Source organism: Sturnira hondurensis, unplaced genomic scaffold, assembly GCF_014824575.4.
Source record: "Sturnira hondurensis isolate 20B ecotype Veracruz unplaced genomic scaffold, ASM1482457v3 Scaffold0010128, whole genome shotgun sequence".
Taxonomy (NCBI): Eukaryota; Metazoa; Chordata; class Mammalia; order Chiroptera; family Phyllostomidae; genus Sturnira; species Sturnira hondurensis.
Window position 1 is genome coordinate 29,491,458 of NW_028082759.1, and position 21,980 is coordinate 29,513,437.

The window sequence follows — 21,980 nt, forward strand, 5'->3', positions numbered from 1 at the left end:
GTGCTCCCCACTTCCCTCCCATTTCCACCCTTCTTAGTTGTTGTCCATGTATCCTTTATAATTGTTCCTCTAAATCCCTATTTCCCCTGAAAGCCAGGTGTTGAAGGACAAATACCATATGATCTCACCTTTAACAGGAAGCTAAACAACAAAACAAACAAGCAAGCAAAATATAACCAAAAACACTGAAATAGAGAACAGGGGGACAATGTATTTTTCTTATTGCAACAAAAGTAATGTGTCTTTTAGAATAGAAAAAGAAAACAGATAAAATTCATCCATGATATCCTGTGTTTTCACCTTAGCCTAAATTTAGATGTTTGTGTTTTTTTAATTAGCCTTCATTTTCATTAATAACTCTAAATTACTGTTACCAAAGGCACAAATTACCTACTGTAGCAATTATGTGTAAAGCTTGGAGATATTTAGCATAATTCATCTGAGAGTTTACAAAAATTAAAACTAGAAAATATCTGCTTTATGAGAATGTCTGATACAGAGGTGGTATGGGAGCTTTCCAAGATTTCTAGAAGTACCTTTGTACCCCAGAAAGGTCCCCTGTGGATATCCACATCCTAGAATGCAGTGTACTGCAGGGCTTGTACTAATGTAGATCGCTTCAGTGCAAACGATGGAAGCAGATGAAAGTCTACTTCCTGTTTGCGTGGACGTTGTCAAGCCTTTGGGGAGGGATTTTCTGTGCTGTGTGAAGGTGTGGGTAGTCAGTCTCTGAGTTCCCTTTGACTTTTAAGGACCAATGATTCTGTGAGAAGTAACAAGCTCAGAGAGGTGATGCTGCTTAGCTTCCTGGTGATACATTATCATAGTACAAAAGTAAAGGCACAGTTCAGGGAGATTCAGAATCAGTATCCATAAAACTCACATCCCTTTCTTTTCTCATGTCCCTTTGTAATTTTTTGGTAAGATTGACTGAATGGGGTGATACCCTGTTCCAATAAATAGCAGTTATATGCAGCTATGTAGATGGTGCACTATTTGCTAATTTTCAGACAAAGTAGCCATTACTTATGTGCTTCAAAGTGCAAGACTAGATAACACTAGACACAGACAACTGTGGTGATAGCCAAGGGGAAGTGGGGTTTGGGGAGGTAGAGGTGGGCAAAGGGGGAATAAATGGGGACAGAAAGAGACTTTACTTTGGGCAATGGTCATGTGATGCAGTGCAGATAATGTTTTGTTGAGTCATACACTTGAAACCTGTATGATTTTGTTATCCAATGTCATCCCAATAAAATCATTTAAAATATTCAATAATTATTCCAGTTTCTCTTGATGCTTTGGTTTTACTTCTGGGAATAAAATGTTGTGCACCTGAGTCATCAACTGAACACTGAACATGCAGATGGTGCCAATTTGAACCAGTGAAAATAAGACGAATAAACCAATAATGATTTTTAAAAAGCGGAAGACTAGAAATCCTATCTTAATCACCCATCCTACACTAGTGTGAGGAATAAGTCGTGGGCCTGTTTCTTAAGCTGGGGCTTATTCCTATCTGGCCCCAGTAAATACCCAGGGGGCCCCTGATAAACATGTGAGGGGACCTAATCTGATGGAAGTATGAAAAGAAGTAGAGCAGGCATTTGAGACGAGGAGGAGCAAGTACCCGGCATTCCAGGAGTGCCCACTAGTCCTGGGTGTCTCCATCATGCAGTGTATCGGGGGCACGTTCTTAAAGCCCCTGAACATTTCATCTGCCTCCCCTTCAACTTTTATCCAAGGGAGTTTTAAAGTAAGCTGCAAGGTTTGTGTCATGCCCTATAATTATGCTGACTGTGTTTCCAGGATTTTCAGTGGTAATACAAGCTCCATTTAATTGTATCTTTTTTAAAAAGAGATAATTCATTACATGTATAACTAGCTGTGATTCAAGTGCTTGGTATTTATAACAATTTTTCATAAATCAAGAAGGAAAATGTCCTCTATCCAACCTTGTGTTCTAGTTTTTCTTTCTTAAAAATGTGTGTATTATATAATATGTCCCTGGACAAATTCACTAGGGTAATGTAGGTCTTACTGAGTTAATGCATGCAAATGTGCTTTAAAAGGTAAAGCTATACATAAGCTTATAAACTATTTTTATAAAAAGTACTAGATGACCTTTTGAGGGGCAAGGTAGGTCCATCTGAGCCTTCAGTTGTCAGGTACCAGATCTGGGATAAACTTTGCAATGTCCTATAGCTCTGATTAGGGAGTAGCCTCTCCTGGAAGAAGGAGAGATGTATGAGGCCAGGGTCAGAGCAGAGAAAATAGATATTCTTCCGTCATTGCACAGAGCAATGGTCTTGGTCCCTTTATCCCTCTTCCCTTTTATAAAGCAATTTAATTTCACCTTGACTATGGGAAATTGTCAGGCCATCCTGGAGTAAGGCTATCTGGATGGGGGTGCAGCTTTTTCCTGTGGACTCTGCCTACTCAAGCTCTGAAGACCTGGGGATGCTTTAACAGGTTCAGTCCCTCCTACCAGGAAAAGGAAGCCAATGGTTGCAGGGGAGGCTGAGCTGGGTGTGGCTCCTCCACCTGGGGTGTGACTCCCTATACCATTTAGTTTGTCATCTTGAAAACTTGAAGAAGCCCTCAGGGTCAGCTGAGGAGTGAGTAGTCAGCTTTGACCAGCCACTGACAACTTCTCACACAAGGCTCTCCTCTTTTGGGCTTTGGGGACATTCAGACACCATGGTCGCCCCTCCAGTGGCTCTCCCTTTAACTTTTCTTTATTGCATGGATAGTTTGCATCCCTAGTATAGCCATCAACTCCTTTTGATATTTTAAAAAAGTCATAATTGGCCCTGGCCAGGTGGCTCAGTTAGTTGATGCATCGTCCCATACACCAAAAGGTTGCAGGTTCAATTCCCAGTTAGGGCACACTAGGGAGACAACCAGTCAATGTTTCTCTCTCTCTCTCTCTCTTCCTCTCTCTCCCCCACCCTCCTTCTCTCCCTAAGTCAATAAACATATTCTTGAGTGATGATTTTTTGGATAATAACCAGAGGGGAGGGGGAGGAGATAAGTGCGGGAGAAAGGGGAAGAGATGATCCAAGGAACATGTATAAATGACCCATGGACATGGCAACAGAGTGGGGATTGACTGTGGGAGTCAGGCTTGGGTGGGGCAGGGGAGAGCAATGGGGGGAAAATTGGGACAGCTGTAATAGAACAACATAACATTCAATTAAAAAGTCATAACTAATACTAAGCAGAATTTATGCCTTTGTAGTCACACTGTTTGTTGTACAAAGAGGGTCCCATTCAGGTCTCCATTTGTCAGCCATGAAGATTCAAGATAAATTCTACAACACAACCAGCGTGAGTGAAGGCACAGATTGATGGAGAAAGGGAAAGGTCTCTAAAGTCAGTGTCAGTAAGAGAGGAGAAGCCACTGCTTTTCCTTTTTCCTCTGCATCCTCAGAGAGACTTGAGGAGATCAGAGTGTCTGCTAGATGTATGAGAGATTGTTCAGGCCAGGATAGCCTATGTTCCAGAGAAGGAAACCTGCTCTCCCTTTGTCCTGCACTTAGTTGTAGGGTAGATGTAAGAAAGTAGCCTTATCAGAAGAAATTATCAGACCACCTTTGTGCTGGCTCACCTGGTTGGGATTTCAGCTGTTTATTGGAGTTGTTTAGGATTACCTTCTGCTCAACCCCCTAGAGAATGTGGGGCCCTGGGACATGACAGCCCTTCCTCCAACAACTAATAATCCCTCCTGTAGGGAGAAGGAGGTGAGGGACCACTGTTCAGACAGTGAGAATTTAAGGTCATTTTGGGTAATTCTTGCATTCTGCATCACAACCTTCTTCCAGAACTCCCAATTTTAGCCCTGTTACCTCCATTCTTTTTTTTTTTAATTATTTAACTCTTGTTCAAGTACAGTTTTCTTGTATTCCCAGCCCTGTCCCCCTCCAGTGCCCCCCCACCTCCCTCTCATCTCTGCCCCCCCACCTTAGTTGTTGTCCATCTGTCCTTTATACTTGTTCATGTGAGTCCATCCCCCTTTCCCCTGTGATTCTTAATTCTCAATAAGCTAGTCATTCCAGGAGACATTCAATTACTAATGGTTGTAGGGTTGGGTTCTCCAAGGAGCAGATTCTGACATAGAGATCAACATGCAGGAGATGTACTAAGGAGTGCTCTTGGGGTCAACATTTGTGGAAAAAAGGCTATGGAAGAAAGTTTGGAGCAGGAGAAGTTAAACTGGGGTTCAGTCATTTCCAGTGAAAGCCGCAGATATTCTGAAGTTGAGATGATCCTTCAGAATTGTCCCTAATTGGGGCCAAGGATTCTGGTACTTTATGTTCCCATGTTGTTCAGTCATTGTGTACAGGCTGCCCTGGGAAGATGTTGGGCCAAGTGGCTCTCTTCAGTTTAAGTCCCCAGAGGCACTGTTATCTGGGAATTTTCTCCTGGTAGCACCTGTAGTGTCCAGGTAATAAATCCTCAGTTCTGAAGGAGGTCTGACTGCATATGGAATATCTAGTACAATAAGTAATAGACATTTGGAATGCCCTGTGATGTCATGTAATGAATCGGGACATTTAACTGTTTTTTCTTGGCTACAGACAATTTACCCCAAATTGGTGACAATCTTCTATTGAGGTCTACCAGTTATATTTCTATGCTTCAAAGGCAATTGTATGTATTCAACTGAGCTTTAATAAAGGACCAAAGGCAACACAATGGAGGAAAGATAGTTGCTCCATTTTAAACAAATGGTGCTGAAACAATTAAAATCCACATGCAAAAAGATGAATCTAGACACAGAACTTATATCCTTCATAAAAATTAACCCAAAATTGATTACAGACCTAAATACAAAGTGCAAAACTATTGAACTTCTGTAAGACAACATAGGAGAAAACCTATGCAACCTTTTGGTATGGTGATGCCTTTTTTTAGATAAAACACCAAAGGCAGAATCCATGAAAAAAATTGATAAGCTGGATTTCATTACAATTAAAAATCTCTGGTCTGCAAAAGACAATGTCAAGAGAATGAGTAGAAAAGCCCCTGACTGGGAGGAGATATTTGCAAAAGATACTTCTGATAAAGGACCAGTATCCAAAATGTCCAAAGTTATCTTAAAACCCAATGATAAGAAAACAAATATTCAAATTTAAAATTTTCACCTCAACAGACACCTCACCAAGATGGGAAATAAGCATATGAAAAGATACTTCCCATCATGTGCTATCAGGGAAATGCAAATTAATAGAATAATGAAATGTTACTGCATACCTAATGTCCAAAATCTGGAACACTGACAATCCCAAATGCTGGCAAGGATGTGGAGCAACAGGAACTCACACTCATTGCTGGTGGAGATGCAAAATGTAAAGCCACTTTAGAAGACAGTTTAGCAGTGTCTTAGAAAACATAATTTTACCGTATGATTCAGCAGTCTTGCTCCTTGATATTTATCTAGAGGAGTTGAAAATTTTTGTGCACAGGAATATTTATAGCAGTGTTATTCATAATTACCAAAACTTGGAAGCAACCAAGGTATCTTCCAGTAGGTTGATAGATAAGCTATGGTTCATCCAGACAGTGGAATATCACTCAGCTCTAAGAAGAAAAGAGCTATCAAACCATGAAAAGACATATGAGCTTGAAACTTGAATGAAAATTAGTAAGTGAAAGAAGCCAATTTGAAAAGGCTGCATTGTGTTTCATTCCAATCACATAACATTTTGGAAAACTGTGGATACAATAGAAATATGAGTGGTTTGAAGATGGGATTGAGGATGGGGGCAGGGAGGGATGAATAGGTACAGCTCAGAGGATGTATGACACCTGAGGATATAGATCTTCGTACATTAGTCTAAACCCATAGAATGTACAACATCAAGAGTAAACCTTAATGTAAACTATGGACTTTGGGTGATTATGATGTGTCTACATAGGTTCCTCAGTTGTTAACAGATGTAGCCCTCTGGTGGGAGATGTTGCTAATGGATGAAGCAATATATATGTGGCAGCAGGGGATCATGAAAAATCTCTGTATCTTCCCCTCAATTTTGCTCTGAACCTAAAATTTCTCAAAAATAGTCTTATTTTTTTAAAAGGCAATTATACAGACTCTGACAACAGTCATCAAAAAATGACTTGTTCATAGGACTTTGGTTATGCACTCCACTGACTGAATTAATGAGATATAATAGCAATCATACAGAAAAGTACTCTTTAAGGGATGATCAGATTTTTATACCAAAAGATACCAGTACCAGCTGGTCATGGAATTCTAATATTCCTCCTTTCAGAGCAATGCTCCGAGGAAATGTCATTGTTTAGAATATTAAGTTGCCCCAGTTACATAAATATTCTATGACTATTAGTTCAAAGAATTATAGTTAAAAACTAATTTTGAGAATGCTGGAAGTCATTTTCTCTTATTCTGCTGCTTGATCTTTTGAATGTGGTCAATAATGCGTAAAAGAGCTCTTGTATCTCTTCATTACAACTTATTAAATTTTCATCAAAGTAAAAGTAATATTTATGCCACCAATTTATTACACCACACCATTAGTCTCAATTCTGCTGGAGAATTCTAGTAAAATAAGCAACACAATGAAGTCTTGCTCTTGAGTTTTGTAATGGTTCCAAAATCAATTTTTGGAATTGCTTCATGTGCATCATTGCAGGCCAACCATTCCACGCAACACAGCATTTACCACTGTTCAGCCAACCCAAATACTTATAAAACTTACTGTGCTGAAGTGTTGTACTTAGAAAGAGCTATAGTCTTATGCCCCATAAGCTTTTTATAAAATAGTTGATTCCGTTTAGGACCCAGACATTTGTTCAGGGTTTAGAGAATCTTATTTTTCTCTCACCAGAGGAGATGTAGGCAGCAATCTTCCTGCCCACTCTCATTTCTATGCACATGTTGTTTTACTCTGGCCATTTTTTTCAGCCCTTTAAGGTTTCACTCAAGGTTTATTGCATGACCATTTTTGTTATGGTTAAATATGGTTTTATAATATTTATATCAACTTTAGCTCAAACTCTCTCAAGAGCTTTAAGCTAGGCTAGTGGAAAGAGCAGTCTATTGCTTTCCTAACTCTTAACCCGAGGGGTATTTAAGCAATATCCAGAGGCCCGGCCAACTGTGAATCATCCATGTCCTGGGGGTTTCTCTTTATTACACCCATTTAGTTCCTGCCCAGTTTCTCTAGCCTCCTTCCTACATCCCACTTTTTCAACATTTTCCCCAAACATATGATATGTTCACTTGCCATAGGGGAATCTAAAGTGTCATAGTCACACAAAAGATTAGAACAGTAAAAATCTGTCAAGTCGGTGGGCAGCATGACAGTTCTTCAGCATAAATGGATAGTGTGATTAGAAATTTGAAAAGGTGGGTTGGGCAGATGCGTGTCAGGTTAGTAGTAGATTCATCCACATCAGTGGTCCATAACTCGGAGAAACATACTGACTCCTGGTGTATTCATTCATTCAACATAAAATGTGGGTCAGGTACTCTTCTAAACAGGAGTACAGCAGAGAACAAAGCCAGACTGGCTTCCTGAGAATTACATCCTGGGACTTTTTTAGGCACGGAGCAGTAGTTCGTCAACCAGCAATGCTGACATTCCAGCACCTGGTTAGAAATTCAGAATCTCGGGACTTACCCCAGACCTACTGAATTAGAATACGCATTTAAGGAGTTCCCCAAGTAATTTGTATGCATTATATGAAGTTGAATAAGCAATGCTCTAAACAAGGGTGTCAAACCCATTTTCACTGGGGGCCCCATCAGCCTCATGATTGCCTTCAAAAGGCCAAAATAATTTTAGGACTGTATAAATGTAACTACTCCTTAACTGTTAAGGAGTTGACATTACATTTGGCCCTTTGAAGGCAACCGCAAGGCTGATGCCTCAGGTGAAAATGAGTTTGACACCCCTGCTCCAATAGATGGTATTACAGTATAACGTGACGGATCTCAACCTTCAGCATATCAGACTCCCCTGGAAAGCTTCTTACAACCCACAGCCCAGGATTTCTGATTCTGTTGATCTGCAGCAGAGGCCATGAATGTACCCTTCAAAAATGTTTCCAGGTGCTGCCGGTGCTGCTGGTACAACCACACTTTGGTGTGGGTGACAGGAGAATCCAAATATTTGTGATTCAGTTCTGGCTCTGCCAATTAAAGACCACAGCAAGTCATTTAACTCTCTAGGTTTCAGTTTTGTCATCTCTAAAATCTGGTGTCATAACAGTACTGCCTCATAGGTTTATGGTGAAAATTAAATGGAACATGAAAATTGCCCAGGCCATAGTCAGTGCTCACTGAATGACAGAGCGTTATCAAAAGAATGTAAAGGGGCTCCTGTGGCTTTGTCGCAGAGATTTAAATGAAATTGCTCTCCAGAGTCCCCTGTTCTGTAAGTTTGGATCCCTAAAAATTAGGCCCCACCCACTTACTCACTGACCTTGAGCAAGGGCACTCCCTCTCTTCACTCACTCTAGTTAGTGACTTAGGTTCAGATTGGTTTCACCTGCCCAAGCTGTGGCACTTGAGGTGTTTTTCCTTTCTATTCATGTGGTGTGATCTTTTTAATTATCACCCAATGGTCTACTCTCAACACCTTTGCAGTTGGGTGATTAACACGGTCAAAATTTATCTTTTTCATCCTGTAGGACTCTTTTCAGCAGTAACATTTTCAGTGTCTTTTATTGATTCTTAGTTTTCATGTATTAAAGAATACTAGATAGGAACAGATTAAAAAAAGATAATTGCATTTTGCCAAGAAGGTTCTTAATTTATGTTTTCTAAACATTCCAGGTATACTTGAAAAGCATTTTCCCTCTAGAAAAACTACTTTTTACCTTCTCAGGCCACAAAACTGTAATTCTGAATTTGCAATCATGCAATATGTTATTATGGAAATATTAAAGGAATAAAATACCTCCTTTATTGCTCTACCTAGTTAAGTATCAATTAAACTCAGGAAGATAATTAGAGTTAATGACACTCTGGTGATCTTGATGGCAGACAGTATGGCCCATTTAAAACAGTTCCAATTAAGTAGGTTTATCTCTGTCATACTTTTGATAAATGGTTTTCCTGGACACTCATGAATTATAGACCTAGCTTATGCTCCGATTCATCCATTTGAGAAACAATCACCAAGCCTTCACTTTGAGTTGGTCACAAAGGTAAACAGATGCAGTGCCTGCTTTCAGGAGGTCACAGTTCAAAGCAGAGGCAGCCCTATGAACAAATGATGAGAGTGAAGTAGCACATGCAGAAAGGGAAAGAGGGATCAGGTTAATAAAATCCGAATCCAGGCAAGAATTGTTAGAATGGCATCCTGATCAAGGTCACACCTGATCCTTAGCAGATTTGTGTGGACTAGACAGGGGCGGGCAGGGTGGGAGAAGTTTCAGGCAGAGAAGATACTATGGGCAAAAGCATAGAGGCAAAACCTAGCTCGATAAGAGGGAGAGGATGAATTAATTTCATGTACCTGGAGTGCATAGGGCCAGGTAAGGAACTGGTGTGCCCCTGTGTCATGGCAAGGAACGTGGCCTTTTCTGGCAGGTGTTGGAAGCCACTGAACTTGTTGAGGCAGAATGGCAACGTGAACTTATATTTCACATGGAATCAATTTGGTGAGCATGAAGAGGGAATATTCAAAGACAGAGAAGCTTATTAAAAGACAATTGCAATCATTCAAGTAAGAAATAATGAGTCTAAACAGGGAGTGATAGAAAGATTTAATAACTACATAGACAGTAAAATAAGGCAGTGCTCTGACTCTTGGGAGTGGGAAGGGGTGGAGGAGGAGTCAAGGGTGAAGCTTAGGTGGGCAGATGGGGCGAAGGGTGGGCAGTGGTGCTAACCTATGAGATCTTGCAGAGGGAAGCACACAGATGTGGGGAGATAATGAATATTACGAGTGTTGGACATGGTGAGTTTAAGACTTTGTGGGGTATTTTCATTGTTTATATTAAGTCTGAGCCAAGAACAGAGGTCTTGTCTGGATTTATTGAGGTGGTGGCATTTGAAGTCACAGGAAAAGAGAAAAACTATGGAGTGAGGAACAATGACCATAAAAAGAACCCAAATGAAGAGCAACATAAATGAACCAGTTATATGAAGAGAAGTCCGCAAAAGAGAAGGCAGGGGTTGTTTAATTTTAAAAATGTTTAAGATTTTATTTTTTTTTTAGAGAGAGAGAAAAGGAGAAAAAAAGAGGGAGAGAAACATCAATGAGAGGGACTGGTTGCCTCTTGCATGCCTCCAGCCTGGCATGTGCCCTGATCAGGGATCAAACAAGTCTGAAACCAAGCACCCGGCCTGTGACCCACGCATGTGCCTTGACTGGGAATCAAGTGAAACCAGTGACGTTTCACTAAGCTGGACGATGCCCAACCCACTGAGTTACACCAGGCAGCTGGGGTTTAAGTAGGGGAGATACAATAAGAATCAGAAGCTGGTCTTCTGACAGAAACTAAGCAAGTAGAGCTTCAAGAAGGGAACCAGTTTCATTGCAGCAATGAGGAAGACATCTAGAGCCCTCCATTTTGAGGAAGGATATAGAGAAAGAGGAATTTTCAAGAAATATGTCCCACAGACCACAGGGGTTGGGAAGATATAGGAAAGAGGAGGATAGAGAACAAGATGGTAGTAGAAATATTTCATCTTACCTTTCCATCAGATCAGATTTTCAATGGAGGAACATTTTAAGGGCCATCACACCACTGTGGAATATTAGTCTTGAGAAAGAATTGACCTTGTGAGCTGTTTAGTATCAGGTTCATAGTTTTTAGTGCACCCTAGAGAAGATCTTTGCCTCTTATTATGTGAGAAAGTTTGGCATGGCTAGCCAGGGTCTCTGTTCTGAAGACATTACATATTTGTAGAAACATGGACTAGCATGTGTTTCTAGTCTCATCAGTTTATTAGGCAACCTGCTACCACAGAGTTAAGCTGTATTCAGCATTCTTCAAGGGTCCTCTGTTTTAAGAAAAAAATGGTGTGGAAATTCTTGCCCTGAACAACCACATTCTCCAGTGATTAAACCATAGGTATTAAAATAATACATATTGCCAAACCATAATACATATTGCAAGCCACAGCTCTTTGGTTTTATAGAACAGAAAACGAACTCAAATCTGGCTTAAGCAAAACAAAAACTGGGTGGGGAATTTATATAACAGAAAATTTAAGAGCTATTTACCTTTCAGGTTCACCTAGAGCTGAGACTGAAGTTGAAACAATGCCACAGAACTCAGTCTCTCTCTCTGTCCAATTCTGTTACCCTTTCCTGTGTACTGACTTCATCTTCAAACACCTTTTCTACAAGGTGATACTGAAGACTCCAATAGTTCCTGCTACAATTGACTTCTGGTGTGTGTATTCTTGGCAGAAGTAAGGGAATTGCAGGGTGCTCCAGCTAGACCAGGGTATGAGCCCATCCAAGGTGCTACACCTGAACCACACAGACTAAGAATGTTGGGTGGATAACTCTCAAAAAATGCTGGGAAATGACAAAAATACTCACTTAGAGTCTTAAGGTAGAAAAATAGAGAGAAGGTTTCTTTTTTGTTTGTTTTGTGTTTGTTTTTGTTGTTGCAAATTTCTACTTGCTATCCAATGTAGCAACCACAAATTAGGAAGTTGAGTTTTGTTTCTGTTTGGCAAATAATTCCATGGACAACTTTGTGAAAGTGGCTTAACACCCGTACACCTAATGTTTTTCATTAGCAAAAACCAATGATATTGGACTAAAGTAGTGGTTGTCAAACTTTATCACCCACCAAAATCACTGGAAGTCTTGTTAAAACTCTGAGTACAGAGCCCCATCCTTGGAGTGTCTGATTCAGTAGGTTGTGGGCAGGTGGGGTGTTAAGTGAGAATTAGCATTTCTAACATGTTTCCAGGTGATCCTAATGTGCTTATTCAGGGATCCAGTGTTCAGGGACAACAGTGGACTAGATAACTTCTTACAACCCTTTTTTATTACCTAATTCTACAAGTCTATATTTTCTTTCATGGGGAAATAGCTATAGTGCCTACACCAAGGTTGGGCAAGCCCTTACAAACTAAATCTAAACAATTAGGATCAGTGCTGAAAAGAATTCTGAGGTAAAGTCCACGTTCAAGCATTGATTTGTGACATCTGCCTTCACTGTGGAAGGTAAATGAGTAAGTCTGCCACACATTGGCCATCTCTGACCTGGGTATTCCTTGCTAAACTTCTTGAGAGACATTGTAGTGTTCATGATCTAAGAAACAAGAAGAATAACCATAGGGTGAGACAAGCATCTCAGAGAGCTCAAATTTCCTAATGTAGGTTAAAAATAAGCAAACATGATGATAATAATGATGATGATGATGATGGTGATGGTACCTAGTGCTAGTCTGGCGCTTAAAGGACTTTCACACCATGTCTTACTTGATCCTCCCAAAAGCTCTGTAATAAGCAGAGCAGAATGACAAATCATCAGTTCAAAATGAAAACGTGAAAAAGATTAGAACGATCAATGAAACGGTTCTAAATGAGATTTTACTTGATTTGCAGGCCAACTAAAGACCCCGGGCTTTTTGTTCTGTCACACCAAGAGAGAAGATGAACTTTGTGGGAAAAAATAGGTGATAAAATACAATCTCCTTTTCACCAAGGAAGCATTTGCTGCTAAGAAACCAATAAGAAATGTTAACCTCTTTTAGCCCAAAGGAAAAATTTCAAAGTGAAGTTTCTTATGTTTTATTTAGAAAGATCAAATTTTATTACATTTCATTGATTATGCTATTGCAGTTGTCCCATTTTCCCCCCTTGTCTCCATCTTCTCTGTACCCTCCTTCCCTCCAGCAATCCTCTCCTTAGTTCGTGTCCATGAGTTGTGCATATAAGTTCTTTGGCTTCTCCATTTCCTATACTATTTCTGAACCCCGCCCCCCGCTGTCTGTTTTGTACCTACCAATTATGCTTCTTAATCCCTCACCTTTTCCCTCATTCTGCTCCTTCCCCCTCCCAGCTGATAATCCTCCAAGTGATCTCCATACCCAGGATTCTGTTTCTATTCTGGTTGTTTTATTTGTTTTTGTTTTAGATTCAGTTGTTGATAGTTGGGGGGGGTGTTACCCTTTTTATGTAAATAGTTTTGATCTTCATCTTTTTCTTAAATAAGTCCCTTTAACATTTCATGTAATAATGGTTTGGTGATGATGAACTCCTTTAGCTTTTTCTTGTCTAGGAAGCACTTTATCTGCTCTCCCTTTCTAAACGATAGTTTTGTTAGATAGAGTAATACAGGATGTAGGTCCTTTCTTTTTGTCACTTTGAATACTTCTTGCCAGTCCCTTTTAGCCTGCAAAGTTTCTTTTGAGAAATCAGCTGACAGTCTTATGGGAACTCCTTTGTAGGTAACTCTCTGCTTTTCTCCTGCTGCTTTTAAGATTCTCTCTTTATCTTTAAACTGTAGCATTTTAATTATGATGTGTCTTGGTGTGGTCCTTTTTAGGTCTAATGTGTTTGGGATTCTCTGTGCTTCCTGGACTTGTATGTCTATTTCCTTCACCAAATTAGGAAAGTTTTCTTTCATTATTGTTTGAAATAAGTTTTCCATTTATTGCTCTTCTTCTTCTCCTTCTGGCATCCCTATGATTTGTATGTTGGTATATTTAAAGTTGTCCCAGAGGTTAGTAATCCTATCATCATTTTTTAAAATTCTTCTTCCTTCATGCTCTTCTGATTGAATGCTTTTTACTTCTTTGTGTTCCAAGTCATTGATTTGACTCTCATCTTCATCCACTCTGCTATTGGTTCCCTGTAGATTTTTCTTTATTTCACTTAGTGTAACCTCCGTTTTTTTCCCTTGCTTTTGCCATACTCAATGAGTCCTTTGAGCATCCTGATCATCAGTGTTTTGAACTCTGCATGTATTGGTTGGTTACCTCTGTTTTGTTTAGTTATTTTTCTTAAGTTTTAATCTGTTCTTTCATTTGGGCATGTTGCTTTGTTTCCTCAATTCAGCAGCTTCCTCGTGTTTGTTCCTATGTATTAGGTAGAGCTGCTTTGAATCTCTGTCTTAGAAAACACACCTGTAAATCACATGGGGTGGAGCCTTAGATAATCAACAAGTGGGGCAACCTGCTTCACTCTTTTACAGCTCTTTGTTGGAGGGAGGCCTCAGAAAGGGGATAATGCCACTCCCTGATTTCTGGAGGTTTGTCTGGCACTTGCCCCACTTCCAGTCACTTCACCCACTTCCTATAAGCAATTGGTGCCCTTGCAGCTGTTGCCCTGGTGGTGAATCCCAGAGTGGGTGGGTTTGTTTACATTCTAAGTTCATATAGTCCCCTTAAGTGGACTCCTCTGAAAATCTGGCAGTTTTTTCCACCTCCCCAACTCCCACTGGTTTTTACAGTCAGAAGTTATGAGGATCTATCTTCCCAGCACTGAAAGCCTGGGCTGGGCAGTCTAGGCTATGCCCTGAGATTGCTTGCTCCCAAGGTATCCCTCCTGATTTTTTTCCACCACACATGAGTGTAGGACTGCCCATTCTACTGCCTCCACCCCTCTGAACCACACCATGTCTCTATGCCTATCCACCCATCTGGGTGACTCTGACCCTCTTATACATCTGGATGAACATGGCTTTTCTAACTCCTTGGTTGTCAGACTTTCATACAGCTCAGTTTTCTGACAGTTCTGGTTGTTATTTATTTTGGGATATAATTGTCATTCTCTCTGTGGTTGCATGAGGAGGTGAAGCATGTCTACCTATGCCCAATCCTCACCAGACTAGAAGGACCTAACTTTAACATAATAAACTTTTTATTGAAGTGTAACAGACATTCAGAGAACTATCCAAATCATATGTGTGCAGCCAAGTGAATTTTCAGAAAATAAAAGCAGTTAAGTAACCAAAGGCAGAGCAAAAGGAAGAACACTGCAGGTAATCCAGAGATCTCTCCTTCCTCCTCCCACTAACTGACTCCCAAAGGTAACTGCTATCCTGACTTTACACACCATAGATTAGTTTTGCCAGAGTACCATTTGATTTACAGAAAAAAGTAAAGTGACTTACCCCCGGTATACTCAGGTGTTCCTGAGTCAATTATTATTTTGTGGTGTGATAACATTTGATATAACACCTGCTTATGTATGTTTTCATGGAAGTTCTAAAAATATTAATGCCTGTATTTGGAATGTATTAAATAAAATTATTCTTATAATATACTGAAGCTAAGAAATTTGGTAGCACACTGTCTTTGTGGAATTTAATTATATTGCCATTGAATCTCATAGAATATAGAATATACAGCATTAAATAAGTATTACAAAATTACTGCATTAAACTTATGCACTTTTTTCTTAAGAGAACCCCTCAAAATTTCCCTTTCAATCCATTTATTCCTATTTTACATATGATTCTTGTTGATTTGGTCATGTGGTTTCTGAGGTCACCACATATTAAAAGTTTGTAACAAGAATTTGGTTGAGGGGCTAACCCACATTCACATATAAATTATGTCAAGACATAAGAGCTGTCAGAAAGAAAAGAAACACCCTGGCTGGTGTAGCTCAGTGGATTGAGCACCGGCCCGCGAACCACATGATCGCGGTTCGATTCCCAGTCAGAGCATATTCCTGGGTTGCAGGCCAGTTCCCAGCAAGGGACTCACAAGAGGCAACCATACATTGATATTTCTCTCCTGCCCTTCCTCTCTAAAGATAAGTAAATAAAATATTTTTTAAAAAATATTTTTAAAAAAGAAATTTTAAAAAAATATTTAAAAAAAAGAAAAGAAACAATATAAGAGAACATTGTACTACAGAAACTAGTAAGCGCCATATTGAGTCCAATTAACATAGAGATTAATATATTCTGAGAGCATCACCATACTGGGGAGCAAACTATGATGTGCACAGCTGTGATCCTGAGCTATTTGGTAGAGTCTCAGTAACATTCAATAACCATTCTTGAAGACACTATGAAAATATGTAAAATAGTAGACAGAGTTTCATCTTAAAGAGTTCTAATACAAGGTCTGTCTGAAAAGAATTCAGCCATTGTTAATACTCATATAACAAGAATGGTTTGCATGACATCAACGTAACCTGGCAGCCAAGGACAGTGGACTGGAATGCACATGCATGAACAATGATGACCTCACTGTACTAGTCAATGGGGGCGGTAGATGCCATCAAGTGAGCATGTGTACTGTGTGGCCGTCATATTCAAAATGACTGAGTGAGGAGAGCAATGGATCTGCAACAAATTTTGCATTAAGCTTGAACATTCTTCTATGGAAACTATTCAAATGATTCAGAAGACTGCAGTTATGGGCAACTGGTGATTAGCTGTTTTATCATGACAACATGCCTGTTTGTGCATCACATCTTGTGAAGTTTTTTGGAAAAATATCAAATCATCCAGATAACTCAGCAGCCCCAACAGCCTGAATTTGGTGCCCTGTGACTTCTGGCTTTTCCAAAAACTGAAATCACCTTTGAAAGAGATTTCAGACTGTTAATGAGATTCAGGAAAATACAATGGACCAGCTGATGGTGACTGGAAGAGCTGTGTGAGGTGCTAGGGTGCCTACTTTGAAGGGGACTGAGGTGTCATTGTTGTACGTCCAATGTTTCTTGTATCTGGTATCGTCTTCAATAAATGTCTTTATTTTTCACAGTACATGGCTGGATACTCTCTGGACAGACCTCAGATGACAGAAAATTTTACAGCTCAAGGGACAAATCCTTAGTCACTTGTATAATGTAGGAATTCCAGAAATTATTAATTACTTGAGAAATATAGAGAAGTTTTATTAAGTTGTGGAAAGAGTTTACACATTGCCAAGACAAAACCTTCTAAAGGTTTGTCTTTTAGATTCCTGAAGTAGAATAACAGTAGATGCTCTAAGCTTCACTAGCTGTAGAAATCTTTAACACTCTAAACTCAAGAGTTTCTTGCATTCCAGAAACCCAATTCTTGGGGGTTCATTATGCATGTTCAGTATAAATATTAATTTTGGTATTATGGATAATAAATATTAAAAGTGAAAGTACAACCCTACTCAGAAATATTTTTTAAGATTTTTATTTATTTATTTTTTAGGGAGATGGGAAGAGAGGGAGAGAAACATCAATGTGTAAGAGACACATTGATTGATTGCCTCTCACATGTCCTCAACCAGGGACCTGGCCCATAACCCAGGAATGTGTCCTGACTTGGAATCAAACCAGTGACCCTTTGGTTCACAGGCAGGTGCTTAATCCACTGAGCCACACCAGACAGAGCAGAAATAAACATTTTAAACCTGGGTATCTGCTCTTTCCACTTTACAGTACACAGTAAACAGTATTCTAGTTCTTTAAATATCTTACCTCAACACCATTTATAATAATTATGTAGCATTCCATTATTTAATTGTATGATAATATATTAGCCAATCCCAACACTTAAATGTTCAGGTTCTCAATTTTTCAATATTATGTAAAATACTGACATGAATGTACTTTAGCTAAATTTTTGTCACATGAATTAATACCTTAGGATCAATTTCCAGAGGTGAAATGCATCTTGAAGATGCTCTACAGAAGGGTTATTTTTAGATATTCACCAGTGATGTGAACTGCTTCTGAACCAAAATCAACACTGAGTTTTAAAAGTAAGTCTTACTGTATTTGTCACTTTCCCATGATGCTTCCATCACATGGTCCCTGTTTATTTTAGTTTGCTCTGAATACTTTGATTATTAGTGAGGTGGAACATTTTTTATGAGTGCAATAGGCATTTGTGTTCTCTTTTCTGGGTATTTCTTGTTAATGTATTTCATTCATTTTTCAGTTGAGATATTTAAATATTGCTTTACTATATTATTAATTTGTAAGATTTTCATTACTTAAGGAAATTAAAGTTTCATTACATGTCAAACTTTTTTCACAGTTTGTATCTATGATAAATAGTGTTTATTTTTACTATTCTTCTTTAAAATAGTTTTAAAAGCTTATAGGATCAAGCCTGTTAAGCCATATTTTCTAGGGCTTAGAAAGTCTTTTCTAGTAATATTATATAAAATTCACAAACATATTTTTCTAGACTTGGATTTTTTTTAACATTTTTATGTATAAGAATTTACATTTGAAAAGATGTGAGGAAGAGACCTAACTTAATTTTTCTCAATGTATTTTGATTAGTACTAATATCAGTTACTGGATAATGCCTCCTGAAATGCCTTTTAGAAGGGGGATAAATCAGCGTGGAAAACAATATTAAGGAGAGTTGCGACAGAGTTATTTATTGAATGCTTTCTACAAGAAATTCAAGTCAATTTTTGATAAATATGTGGAGTAATGTGAACTGGCAAAAGATGGAAAGATGGGATTCACTTAAATAACAACTCTTTAGTCACCTTATCTCATGCCATTTTGGTCCGCTCCCCACTGTCTTTGATCCTCTTTCAGTCAGGGCAAGAGTTCCCAGTGACTCACAGGCATCTGGGGAGGGAATTCCCCCCTCCCACCTCTGTAGGTCATGCAGGCAACTGTAAGAGGTTCCCCCCAGCTAAATCACAAGCCACTACACTTCTCACAGTCATGTACACAATTCTACAGCTTCTGAGATTTTCCTTTCAGAAAGGCATGGGCTGCTAACCTGCCTTTGTTATGTGATGTACCTTAAAGCTGTACTATTCACTCTGTGAGCATTTCCCACCTCACCATACACCTGCATCCCTGCAGGAGTTGGGGGAACAGTGAGGCTTTCCTGCCCTCAGGGGACCCATTAGAGAAGAACCAGATGGTCATATCCCCAGGATAGGATGGAGGTTAGCTTGGTATTTCTTTGGGACCACATGGGAGAAAGAAAAATGAGATGTGTCAGCTGGGTACAAGGCAGATGTTGGGCACAAATGCTGTACTGAAGCCCTGACAGGTATGGCTCACCTATTGGTTTTCCCTACAGGGCACATGCCTGGGTTGTAGGTATGGTCCCTGGTCTGGGCATGTACAAGAGCCAGCTGATCCATGTTTCTCTCTCACATCAGTGTTTCTCTCCCTTTCTTTCTCCCTCCTTTTCCCTGTCTCTAAAAATGAATAAATAAAATCTTTTTTTTAAAAAAAAGCTGTACTGAAGAGTTTGAAAACACTTTTCACTGCTCAGGAATTCTAAAATATATACTCATAAAGAAGATTTATCTTACTTCAATAAAAATCAAGTGGAATTTAGTCATTGACAGATGTTTAATGGAGAGTATTAGCAATGTAAAGAAACTTAAAAGATTAGGCTAATATAAGCTCAACTGGAATGTCATTAATTGAGAGGAGTAATCCCTAATGCCTTAATCCATAGATTCATTAAGGATTTGAAAGAAATTATGAATAATTTATTTCATTAACTAAATGAGGTTTTAAGATACTCTCGGAAAAACAAGAGTACAGGGCAACTTTAAGTGGATTTTAAGATGCTGGCAGGGTGAACTGAGCTCTCACAGAGATCAAGAGAAGAGAGAGCCTGACTCAGAAGCTATGAAAGGAATGGCATCTTGATAGACCTAAAACTTTAGAACATCCTAGAGTACTTTTTCAGGTCAGAGAATGTTATTGTTGTATACTGCAGTACTCAGAGAATGAGTGCTGCAGTATAAAGTTCCATTTCTTTATTGTTCTTATTTGTTTTTCTTTAATATTCACAATTCTTTAAAAAGTGAGTGTCTTATTACACCTTCCATAAGAAAGTTAGCTACATGTAATAAATCTGTTAAACTCCAAGTATCATAGATACACAGAGAAAATAATCAATTCTAAGCATAAACCTAACATCCAATATTTATGAGCTACCATAATTTGCCCTATTCTACTCATCTAAGTTTATTTATCAGTTTTGCCCAACACTAAATTTTTTATTTAAAGAGAACTTGCGGATGGTATAGATCAGTGGTTCTCAAACAACAGCATGTGTCAGAATCCACAGGAAATGTTTAAACATTAGAAAGATTGCTGGGCCCATCCACAGAGTTTCTGTTTCCACAGGTCTGGGGTAGGGGCTGAGAATTTGTATTTCAATCATGTTCACAAATGATGCTGATGTTGCTGATTCAGGAACTCCTCTTTGAGAATCACTGCTGTAGAGCTTCCCATACAAATAATAAATCAAGAATTAAAATGAGTTGCTGTTATCATAACAGTAGTTAGTGACATAATTAGAAATTTCATTGCAAACTTCAGGAACAGGTTTTCAAGGTTAGACTTGTGACTCTAGACCTGCATATAAACTCTGTTGTCTCATTAAATAAAAATTGGTTTTGAAGTTTTATGTGTGTGTGTGCATTCTGCATGTGTCAGTTATTTCTTTTTTTAATATATTTTATTGATTATACCATTACAGTTGTTCTATTCCGCCCCCTTCATTCCCCTCCACCCGCACACTCCCTCCCCCACCATTCTCCCCCTGCCTTAGTTTATAACCACGTGTCTCAAGTTCTTTAGATTCTATATTTCCCCCACTATTCTTGCCCTCCCCCTATCTATTTTCTACCTACCCTCTGTGCTATTTTCTGTGCCTTCTCCCCCCTTCTCCTCCTCCCACTCCCCTGTTGCTAACCCTCCATGTGTTCTTCATTTCTATGGTTTCACTCCTGATCTAGCTGTCCTCTTGGTTTGCTTTTGTTTTAGGTGTGGTTGTTAATAACTGTGAGTTTGCTGTCCTTTCACTGTTAACATTTTTCATCTTCTTTTTCTTATATAAGTCCCTTTAGCATTTCATATAATAAGGGCTTGGTGTCCCCTTATCTCTTGCTGCTTCTAGGATTCTCTCCTTCATTTTAGTCTTGGCTAATGTAATTATGATGTGCCTTGGTGTGTTCCTTCTTGGGTCCAACTTCTTTGGGACTCTCTGAGCGTCCTGGATTTCCTGGAAGTCTATTTCCTTTGCCAGACTGGGGAAGTTCTCCTTTATTATTTGTTCAAATAAGTTTTCCACTCGTGGCTGTTTCTTTCCCCCTTCTGGTACCCCTATAATCTGGATGTTGGAATGTTTAAAGATGTCCTGGAGGTTCCTAAGCCTCTCTTCATTTTTTTGAATTCTCATTCCTTCATTCCTTTCTGGTTGGATGTTTCGTTCTTCTTTCTGGTCCATTCCATTGATCTGAGTCCCAGTTTCCTTTCCATCGCTATTGGTTTCCTGGACATCTCCCTTCATTTCAATTAGTTTAGCCTTCATATGTTCCTCTAATTTGTGACTATAATCAACCAGTTCTGTTAGCATCCTGATAAACAGCGTCTTGAATTGTGCATCTGAGAGGCTGGCAATCTCTTGGTCGCTGAGAGTTATCAGCTCTGGGACTTTGAGTTCTTGCGCCATCTTTCAGGCTGTTTGTGCCTGTTAAGTAGCAGGATCGGAGCCCTAAGGTGTTCACTAGAGCAGGCCAACTAAATCGCTGGGTTGTGACCTTGTATGTGGGGGCAGGGTCAACGAGGAATTCTGGCGTCCTGTCTGCCGCCTCCCGCCTCGGCCCCCACAGGTGCTTTAGCTGCCACCGTCATGGGGCCCATGCATTTCGTCCCACTGCACGCGAGTGTGCCACCGCCGTCAGCCCTCGCCCCCTGGGGCCTGCGTGGTCCGTCTCACTGTGCACGAATGTGGGACCAAGGTCAGTCTGCCCCACACCCTGACTGGGTCCGGGCTGCCTGCGCGCCTAGATCGGGGGATCTTTCCTGCCAGACCCTGCTCTGCTGCTGGCTCCGCCCCTCTTACTGTCCTGGTTGAATGGTTAGATATAGTAGGACTTCCGTATAATTCAATTTTCTGTCCTTTGGCCGTGTCTCTGTTCTCCAAACCTTTGTTGTATTCAAACTTGGTTGTGGAAGAAGGCACAGTGTTTCCACCTATGCCTCCATCTTGGCGGAAGTCAGTTATTTCTAAGATATTGAAAGTTTCCACCATTCATGTAAAGTTTCCAATTTACATGAATCCACATACTCTCCTAAATAGAAACCTTGACT

At 39.6% G+C, this 21,980-nt stretch overlaps 1 protein-coding gene across 1 annotated transcript in view; it reads left to right on the top strand.

The window, feature by feature from the left end:
- The window catches only part of CLVS1 (clavesin 1), a 162,643-nt gene that overhangs the window by 58,847 nt on the left and 81,816 nt on the right, over nt 1-21,980 (top strand). The window lies entirely within an intron of this gene.